Here is a 9,757-nt window from a genome sequence, read left to right as displayed (position 1 = left end):
ATCAATTGTATTGCTCTTTTTGAAGAATCAGCTTTTGGTTTTATTGATTTTCTCTATTGATTTCCTATTTTCAATTTCATTGATATCTTTTCTAATTTTTATTATTTCTTTCCTTCTGCTTTCTTGAGGCTCACACTGCTCTTCTTTCTCTATTTTCCTAAGCTGAAAGCTTAGATTATTGATGTTAGATCTTTCTTCCTTCCTAGTATATAACTTCAATACTATGAATTTCCCTGTAAGCACTGCTTTTACTACATCCCATAAATTTTGGTGTTTTATTTTCATTGAGTTCAAAATATTTTAAAATTTCTCTTGAGACTTCGACTCACATGTTATTTAAAAATGTGGTGTTTTGTTTTGTTTTGTTTTTTTGAGATGGAGTCTTGCTCTGTTACAGGCTCATTCCTGTAATCCCAGCACTTTGGGAGGCCGAGGCGGGTGGATCACCTGAAGTTAGGAGTTTGAGAACAGCCTGACCAACATGGTGAAACCCCGTCTCTATTGAAAACACAAAAATTAGCCGGGCATGGTAGCACGTGCCTGTAGTCCCAGCTACTCAGGAGGCTGAGGCAGGAGAATCACTTGAACCCGGGAGGCAGAGGTTGCAGTGAGCCAAGATCATGCCACTGCACTCCAGCCTGGGTGACAGAGCGAAACTCCATCTAAAAACAGAAAAGAAAAGACAAGAGGTCCAGCCCCAAACCAAAATTTTCATTCATATGTTGGGAGGTCGGGAGGATGCTCTCCTATGCAGAATATGGAGGACTGTGTCCAGCATGTCCCTCTGGAGGGGCCATACCATCAGCTAGCGGCATTTCCAGGCCCACCACTGCAGCAACTCTAGCTCACAATGTCTCCTAAAGCTCACTCAACAAGCTCAGAGTAAGTTTTGGGGGCGTGGGTGACATGCCAGAAAGGACTGGCTAAGGTGACAACTCAAGCAAAGACCAGACAGGAAGGTGTGAGTAACAACTATGGAGCAGTCTTCTTTTTACAGAAACTGAAAAAATAAATAGAACATCTTTAACAGTTATAAAATAAAATAAAATAAAAAAGCAGATGTGGCATTTAGCACAATGCCTGCCAGCCAGCAAGTGCTCAGTAAATGTCCACTGTGAGATCCATGATGATGCTGAGAAAAGGCATCTCCACCCACTGTGGCCACCTTCAGAGGGAGTCTACCAGAGTAGAAGGGAGTGTCCTCAGCACCCACATTTTCCAGTGTTTATCTCCCTGCACCCCAGACACTCCACTATTCCTGCTTCCAGGCAAATAGGTGGCCTGTGGTACGCTGAATATGGACCAGAGGCCTGGCATCTCTGCGCCTGTCTCATGCTGAACTTCCTGGCTGGAATTCCCTTCCCTATTCTTCTCCAACCAGTCACCAAGACCCGGTTTAAAGGTTGCCTTCCTTCCAGACTGGGCACAGTGGCTCATGCCTGTAATCCCAGCACTTTGGGAGGCTGAGGGAGGCAGATCACTTGAGGTTAGGAGTTGGAGATAAGCCTGGACAACATGGCAAAAAAAAAACCCTTCTCTACTAAAAACACAAAAATTAGCTGGGTGTGGTGGTATGTGTCTTTAGTTCTAGCTACTTGGGAGGCTGAGGCAGAAGAATCGCTTGAACCCAGAAGGTGAAGTTTCCAGTGAGCAGAGATCACGCCATTGCACTCCAGCCTGGGTGACAGAGCAAGGCTCTGTATCATAAATAAATAAATAAATAAATAAATAAAGCCTTCTCTGCAGTGGTTTCCATAGTAAGAATGCTCCTGTTGTATTTAATTTTTTACTCTTTTTCTCATTGAAAAGGAATACAGGCCTTCAGTTTCAGCTCTGACATGTTAAGAGCTTGGAAACCGTCACTCCCATTCTCACAGGAGAAAAGTTGAACACAGCGAAAATTAGCTTTTTAAAAGATCATCAGGGCTGGACACAGTGACTCACGCCTGAAATCCCAGCTCTTTGGAAGGCCGAGGCAGGTGGATCACTTGAGGTCAGGAGTTTGAGACCAGCCTGACCAACATGGTGAAACCCCACCTCTACTAAAAATACAAAATTTAGCCAGGCATAGTGGCATGTACCTGTAGTCCCAGATACTTGGGAGGCTGAGGCAGGAGGATCACTTGTGCCTGGGAGGTGGAGGTCGCAGTGAGCAGAGATTGTGCCATTGCACTCCAGCCTGGACAACAAAAGCAAAACTCCATTTCAAAAAAATTTAAAAAATAAAAATAAAGATCATCAGAGGATTGAGGTCATAGGGCAAACCACCACCTTGAAATATGGAGATGCGGTGACGACAGAATCACAGCTGAGAGCTGCCTACCTGAAGGAGAAGCCACGGGAGCCAGGAACTGGCAGGAGCAGAGTCAGGAATGGATTAACAGCTGGAGGCTGAGCTGAGACTAGCTTGAGAATTAAAAACTGCTTGGGGCCCAGTGTTGGTCGGGGACCCACACTTTCATGGATTTTACTTCCAGGAGCCCCACAAGGTTCTCATGGTGTATTTTTATTAACTGCTTGTCACGCATTTATAATACATTTTCACACCAGTTTTGATAGTATTCTGTTTATTACCTCATCATATAACATCAGGATGAGCATGCATTTGTGTGTGTGTGTGTATGTGTGGCTTAACCACATGGGTTTCCCTCCCTCCCTCCCTCTCTTTCTTTCTTTCTTTCCTTCTTTCTTTTTCTTTTTCTTTTCTTTTCTTTTTTTTTTTTTGACAGAGTCTCACTCTGTTGCCCAGGCTGGAGTGCAGTGGCACAATCTCAGCTCACTGCAGGCTCTGCCTCCCTGGTTCAAGGGATTCTTATGCCTTAACCTCCCAAGTAGCTAGCATAACAGGCACCTGCCACCATGCCCGGCTAATTCTTGTATTTTTAGTAGAGACGAGGTTTCACCATGTTGTCCAGGCTGGTCTCCAACTCCTGAACTCAGGTGACCTGCCCCTCTCAGCCTCCCAAAGTACTGGGATTACAGCTGTGAGTCACCTTGCCTGGCCTATTTTTCTTATATAGCAAGAAGCCTGGAGCTAGGCGGTTACTGATGTCTCTTGAGCTGCTCCAGGATGCCATAGATGTGTTTCTGGTATTTGGCTCTACCATCTTTAGTTCGTTCCCTTTATTCTCAAGCCTGTTGCCTCCCGTTTGCAAAAGGGCTGCAGTAATTTTCTGTTCTGCAAACTTTTTCTATGGTGAAAATAGACAGATAATTAACTTTTTTTAAGCATGATTGAGCAAAGTTTGGCTGTTATTGATTGTTTAGAATTTTTTTTCTCACCTTTACCTGGTTATGTTGATATCAGGTAAATTGTTTAGTGTTGTTTTTAAATTTGGGAAAATTTAAGCACCATTTAGAACAAATAAGTTTTGAACAGTTCTGGTGACAGAATATTTTCCTTAGTGCAGTTCCTAAATATAAGTTTCAAGTCAAATAGACTGTGTGAGGAAGTGTCACAATATATTAGGCTGAGAGGCGCCCTGAGTCGACACAGTCTAAGGGCTGCAGTTGGGACAGTAACCTCCAAGTGTCAGCGGGCAGCTGGGCTTTCAAACTCTCCTCCTGTGTGGTGGCTCATGCCTGTAATCCCAGCACTTTGGGAGGCTGAGGCGGGTGGATCACTTGAGGTCAGGAGTTTGAGATTAGTCTGGCCAACATGGTGAAACCCCTTCTCTATTAAAAATACAAAAATTAGCTGGAAATCGCTTGAACCTGGGAGGTAGAGTTTGCAGTGAGCTGAGATTGTGCCACTGCACTCCAGCCTGGGCAACAGTGTGAAACTGCATCTCAGACAAACAAACAACAACAACAACAAAACTGTCCTCCCGGAGCCACACCCATACCCCACGACCACCCAAATACTCATGCTAGCAGCCAGGCCCCGGACCCCACATCTTCAACAGATGTGCCTGTCCTTCATTTCACTCTCTGCTCTCCACTTCACTGACTGTCCAAACACGGGACAAACAGTACTGCAGGCTTCGTTTCCCATTGGAACACATTTGAGGTGTTTGGGGACAACCCCTCCTTGGACCATCTAGAAGCTACTCTGGGAGTGGGTCCTGGCTGTCTTCTGGTCTGATACACATCTCAGTCTCTACTCTGAAGAACATTAAGTCCAAGGTCAGTTTTACCCAGCTATGTCCAACCTTCCAGCCAAAGGGGAGGGAGTCGGTTCTTGGGTCACCCTCTGGCATCCTGGGGCAGAAGGACAGGTCTCTCCTTGCTGAGAAGCTGCCCACCAGGCTGAGGTTGGTGCCAACTCTGGCTCCACCTGAAAAGAAATGCTGGGGCGGCTTTGTCTAGCACCATTCAGGATGGGGTTGCTGACTGTAAGGAGTGTTTTCAGAGGAAAAGGTCAGTGCTCCCTTCAGTACTGCCCCTGCTGCTCCTGTGGAGACAGCGCTCGGGTCCAAATAACATGAACAGCCAACATGGAGTGCAGATTTCTGTGTACTGGGCTCCATTCTTCGCACTTCCTATATAAACTTAACATGGACCAGGAGGATGCAGGCAGAGAGGATGAGCCATGTGCCTGGGATGAGTGAACACTGGGGACAGGATTTGAACCCACACACTCTGGCTTCAGAGTTCCTAAACGTTGCCCTGAAGACCTGAACAGAACAGGGACCTGTTTTCTTTCTTCTTCTTCTTCTTTTTTTTTTTTTTTTTTGAGATAGAGTCTTGTTCTGTCGCCCAGACTGGAATGCAATGGTGCGATCTTGGCTCACTGCAAACTCCACCTCCCGGGTTCAGGTGATTCTCCTGCCTCAGCCTCCCGAGTACTAGCTGGGATTATAGGCGTGCATTACCACACCCGGCTGATTTTTGTGTTTTTAGTAGAGATGGGATTTCACCATGTTGGCCAAGCTGGTCTTGAACTCCCGACCTCAGGTAATTCTCCTGCCTCAGCCTCCCAAAGTCCTGGGATTACAGGCGTGAGCCACCACGCCCAGCCATGGGACCTGTTTTCACCATGACAAGAGAAGGGTTCTCACCAGCTTGCCAGTGAGATGTGAGAGTTGATGCTGGGATTCCCCAGCAAGTGTTCCCAGTGGTTTACAATGTCCACAATGTGCTTAAATCCACATAAGTCCTAATCCCTGCCCAGAGGGCAGATTCTGCACAAGGAAGGAATTGCCCCTGGGGCCAGAATCCTACAAGGACCTTAGGTGTGCCCCTCATCCCTTTAGCTTGGAGGATGGGGGCCTGGGGAATAAAACGAACATCCAACTTGGTGATGATCACTTGCAGAGGATCAAGTGGGCATGTAGGTCAGAATCTAGACCCAGAACAGCTTGTAGACTATCCATGAGGGACAGTGGTCAAGAGAAGCCACAAGGACATGTGACATGGGACATTGACCTTCAAAGGCCATTTGACCTAGTCAAAGGCTGAACGGAAGGAAAGAAGAGAAGAAAGGAAAGTAATATTTGCTGAGCATTTCTGAAGATCCGGGGCCTGGCTGCTGGAAATGTTTCATTTTCATTTCATGACATGAGTTTAATCATTCTCCTCAGAGTCTTTGTTGTTCTCATAAAGTCCTGGGTTTAAGAACAATCCCAGGTATTATTTCAGGCAGATAGATGCCTGGGAGAACCCAGCTTGCTAGTACATCAAAATTTGCTCACGGTAAATAAAATTCAGGTTAGCGGCCTTTAAATGTTGTCTTTTTAAAATTACATTTTATTGATTTCTTTTTATTATAGGAGTAGCACACATTTGCTGTGGAAAAAATAATTTAAAAAAAAAAGCATCCACAATTTCACTATTCAGAAAGAATCACAGTAAATATTTTGGGATATATCTCTCCAACAATTTCAGCACAATTTTTTTTCACAAAAAATGAAATATTAAAAATGGCTTTCAGCTAGGCGCAGTGGTTCACGCCTGTAATCTTAGCACTTTGGGAGGCCGAGGCAGGTGGATCACCTGAGGTCAGGAGTTTGAAACCAGCCTGGGCAACATGGTGAAACCCCGTCTCTACTAACAATACAAAAATTAGGGCGATGGGCACCATGGTTGGTGGCGAGGTGGCCACTGTGGTGGAGGAGCTGGTCTCGGGGTGCTGCAGGTGTCCGACTTCGTGGAGCAGTTCCGCTCCTATTCAGAGAGTGAGAAGCAATGGAAGGCCCGCATGGAATTCATCCTGCGCCACCTGCCCAACTACCGCAACCCACCCAATGGTGGTGGCCGCCTGGACCAGCTGCTGTCCCTTCTTCATGGTCTGGCCCAACCACCTTTTCATGGGCTGCAGTTACAATACCTTTTAGACAAGATGATGGGAATGGCTGATGGGATGGAAGTGGAAGACTTGCCACAATTTACTACCAGAAGTGAATTAATGAAAAAGCATCAAAGGTAAGCCAGAAGATTTACCACATTTTCATCATCAGCTACAGGATTAGAAAGGAAGCTGGGATGAATGAGACACAGGCCACAGCGGCTCTCTTAAGACTCCTGGTATTACTAACATAAAGAGGCAATCTGTCTAGATTGGCTTTTTTACCTTCTCATTTTTCCAGTGGTTATCACTGCAAAAGAATGTATGGATAGTTATGTATTTATAAATCATGCACTCTAAGATGAGTTCATCAACATTGTAAAAGCCCTCTTTTTCTATTTTCAGTTTTTTTTTTTTTTTTTTTTTCTTAATGACAAGGTCTCACTCTGTCGCCCAGGTGGGAGTACAAAGGTGCAGTATTGGCTCATTGCAGCCTCGACCTCCTGGGCTCATATTTTCAGTTTTTAAGTTCAGAATTTTTGCTTAAAATGCCTTTTTGGGCTGGGCGCAGTGGCTCATGTCTGTAATCCCAGCACTTTGGGAGACTGAGGTGGGCGAATCACCTGAGGTCAGGAGTTCGAGACCAGCCTGGCCAACATGGTGAAACTGTCTCTACTAAAAATACAAAAAAAAAAAAAAAATTAGCTGGGCATGGTGCCACACACAATTAGAGACAAAATAAAAATAAAATAAAATAAAAAAAGAAAGATTTTTCAGGATATCCTTTTTTTTTGAGATAGGGTCTCTCTCTGTCCCCCAGGAGGTTTAATATATTTCACATGTTAGAGAGAGGCTATATCTTTGGGGTGCTATAATGAAGGTGTTCATTTTTGCTACACTAAGCAGGTGTAAAAGGGATGTGTTGGCTGGGCGCGGTGGCTCACGCCTGTAATCCCAGCACTTTGGGAGGCCGAGGCGGGCGGATCACAAGGTCAGGAGATCGAGACCACAGTGAAACCCCGTCTCTACTAAAAATACAAAAAATTAGCCGGGCGCGGTGGTGGGCGCCTGTAGTCCCAGCTACTCAGGAGGCTGAGGCAGGAGAATGGCGTGAACCCGGGAGGCGGAGCTTGCAGTGAGCCGAGATCGCGCCACTGCACTCCAGCCTGGGCGACAGCGCGAGACTCCGTCTCAAATAAATAAATAAATAAATAAAAATTTTTTAAAAAGGAAAAAGAGTAGTTTTTCCTAAAGCAGCAATTCCCAAACTTTTTGGTCTCGGGACCCTTTACATACAGAGAAAATTTATAGAGGATACCAAAGAGATTTTGCTCATATGAGTTACATCTATTAATAATCCCCACAGAGGCTGGGCACCATGGCTCATGCCTGTAACCCAAGCACTTTGGGGGGCTGAGGCAGGAGGATCACTTGAGCCAAGGAGTTCAACACCAGCCTGGGCAACATAGTGAGATCCCGTCTCTATAATAATCATAATCACCAGCATCATCCCCACATAGAAAATTAAAATAAAAAAATTTAAAAATCTATTTGAAGTAAGCAATGATGGAATCGTTGCATGTTAACATATTTTTATGAAAAATAACTATATTCTCCAAAAAATGAGAAGAGCAGCATTATTGTCTATTTGCAAATCTCTTTAATGTCTAGCTGAATAGAAGACAGCTGGGTTCCCATAGCTGCTTCTGTCCTCAGTCTCTTGCCATTTCACATGTCATGTAGCTTCACTCTACGCTCATGAGAAAATGAGAAGGGAGAAATCATGTCTTAGTGTGATTATGAAAATAGTTTTGGCTTCAAAACTGAAAACCCCCCTGAAAGGGTCTTGCAGACTTCTTGGGGGTCCCCAGACCACACTCACAGAACTTGTGTCTTAAAGTGTCAGTTTGTTTCAGAATATAAAAGACCATAACGAAGGACAAAATTCAGAAAGTGATTTTTATTTGCCTTAATATACAACAGCTGAGTCTGAAAAGAGCTTATATGAATATATAAGATATGTTAGCATATGAAATATGTTTAAAATTTGACAAAATTCATTGTTTTCTCGGTTTTGCTTGCTTAATGTATTAATTAATGCCTTCACATACAATTTTAAAAAAGGTAATTACTTTATTTTTCTTTTGGAGACAGAGTCTCACTCTCTCACCCAGGCTGGAGTGCAGTGGTGTGATCGCAGCTCACTGCAACCTCCGCCTCCCTGGTTCAAGTGATTCCACTGCCTCAGCCTCCTGAGTAGCTGGGATTACAGGCGCGCACCAACAGCCCAGCTAATTTTTTTGTATTTTCGGTGGAGATGGGGTTTCACCATGTTGCCCAGGCTAGTCTAGAACTGCTGAGCTCAGACAATCTGCCCGCCTTGACCTTCCAAAGTGCTAGGATTACAGGCATGAGCCACCATGCCTGGCCTAAAAAAGGTAATTCTTTATCTCTGTGAAATCTGCCTGCATATAAGGGATTCTGTCAGTATAATTTCCCGCACTCTATTTTGACTTTCTTATGTCCTTGATTATGTAAACATAAGAAAAAAAAAACAAAGTTTTCTCATAAAAGCACTAAGATTCTTTACAATTTTTTTTACAGTTATGTTGCCTTCCGTATTTATTTTTAAATATTTTGTTGTCATTTTGATTAAAGAGATAACCAAGTATCATTTCCCAGTCACTCATGATTCTATCTTAATCATGCACCCAAATCTCCTCTGACAACTCTCGATATTTTGCCTTCAGATATTAGACACAAAATTAAAAAAAAAAAAGGATTTTTCAGGATATCTTTTTTTTGTTTTTTTGAGACAGGGTCTCTCTCTGTCCCCCAGGCTGGAGTGCAGTGGTGGTGTGATCTTGGCTCACTGCAGCCTCGACCTCCTGGGCTCAAGTGATCCTCTCGTCTCAGCCTCTTAAGTAGCTGGGATTACAGGCACGCATCACCGCGCCTGGCTAATTCTTGCATTTATTTTGTAGAGGTGGGGCCTTGCTATGTTGTCCAGGTTGGTCTCAAACTCCTGGGCTCGAGCAATCTGCCTGCCTCAGCCTCCCAAAGTGCTGGAATTACAGGCATGAGATGAGGCACTGTGCCTACCATTTTTTTTTTCTTTTTTTTTTTTTTTTGAGACAGAGTCTCACTCTGTCACCCAGGCTGAAGTACAGTGGTGTCATCTTGGCTCACTGCAACCTCTGCCTCCCAGGTTCAAGCAATTCTCCTGCCTCAGCCTCCCAAGTAACTGCGATTACAGGCATCTGCCACCACCCAGCTAATTTTTTGCATTTTTAGTAGAGATGAGGTTTCGCCATGTTGGCCAGGCTGGTCTTGAACTCCTGACCTCAGGTGATCCATCTACCTCGGCCTCCCAAAGTGCTGGGATTACAGGCATGAGCCACCGCACCTGGCCCCACCTTTTTGTTTCTTTGTTTGTTTTGACATGGTCTTGCTCTGTTGTCCAGGTTGGAGTGCAGTTAGTACAACTGCAGCTCACTATAGCCTCAATCTCCCAGGCTCAAGTGATCCTCC

General features: G+C 44.6%; 1 pseudogene; it reads left to right on the top strand.

Moving 5' to 3' along the window:
- Positions 1–6,020: 6,020 nt before the first annotated feature.
- LOC112604479 lies at positions 6,021–6,367 on the top strand (annotated as a pseudogene).
- Positions 6,368–9,757: the final 3,390 nt, after the last annotated feature.

This window comes from Theropithecus gelada, chromosome 13, assembly GCF_003255815.1.
Source record: "Theropithecus gelada isolate Dixy chromosome 13, Tgel_1.0, whole genome shotgun sequence".
Lineage (NCBI taxonomy): Eukaryota > Metazoa > Chordata > Mammalia > Primates > Cercopithecidae > Theropithecus > Theropithecus gelada.
Note: the sequence above shows the minus strand (reverse complement) of the source record. Positions and strands in the feature narration are given on the sequence as shown.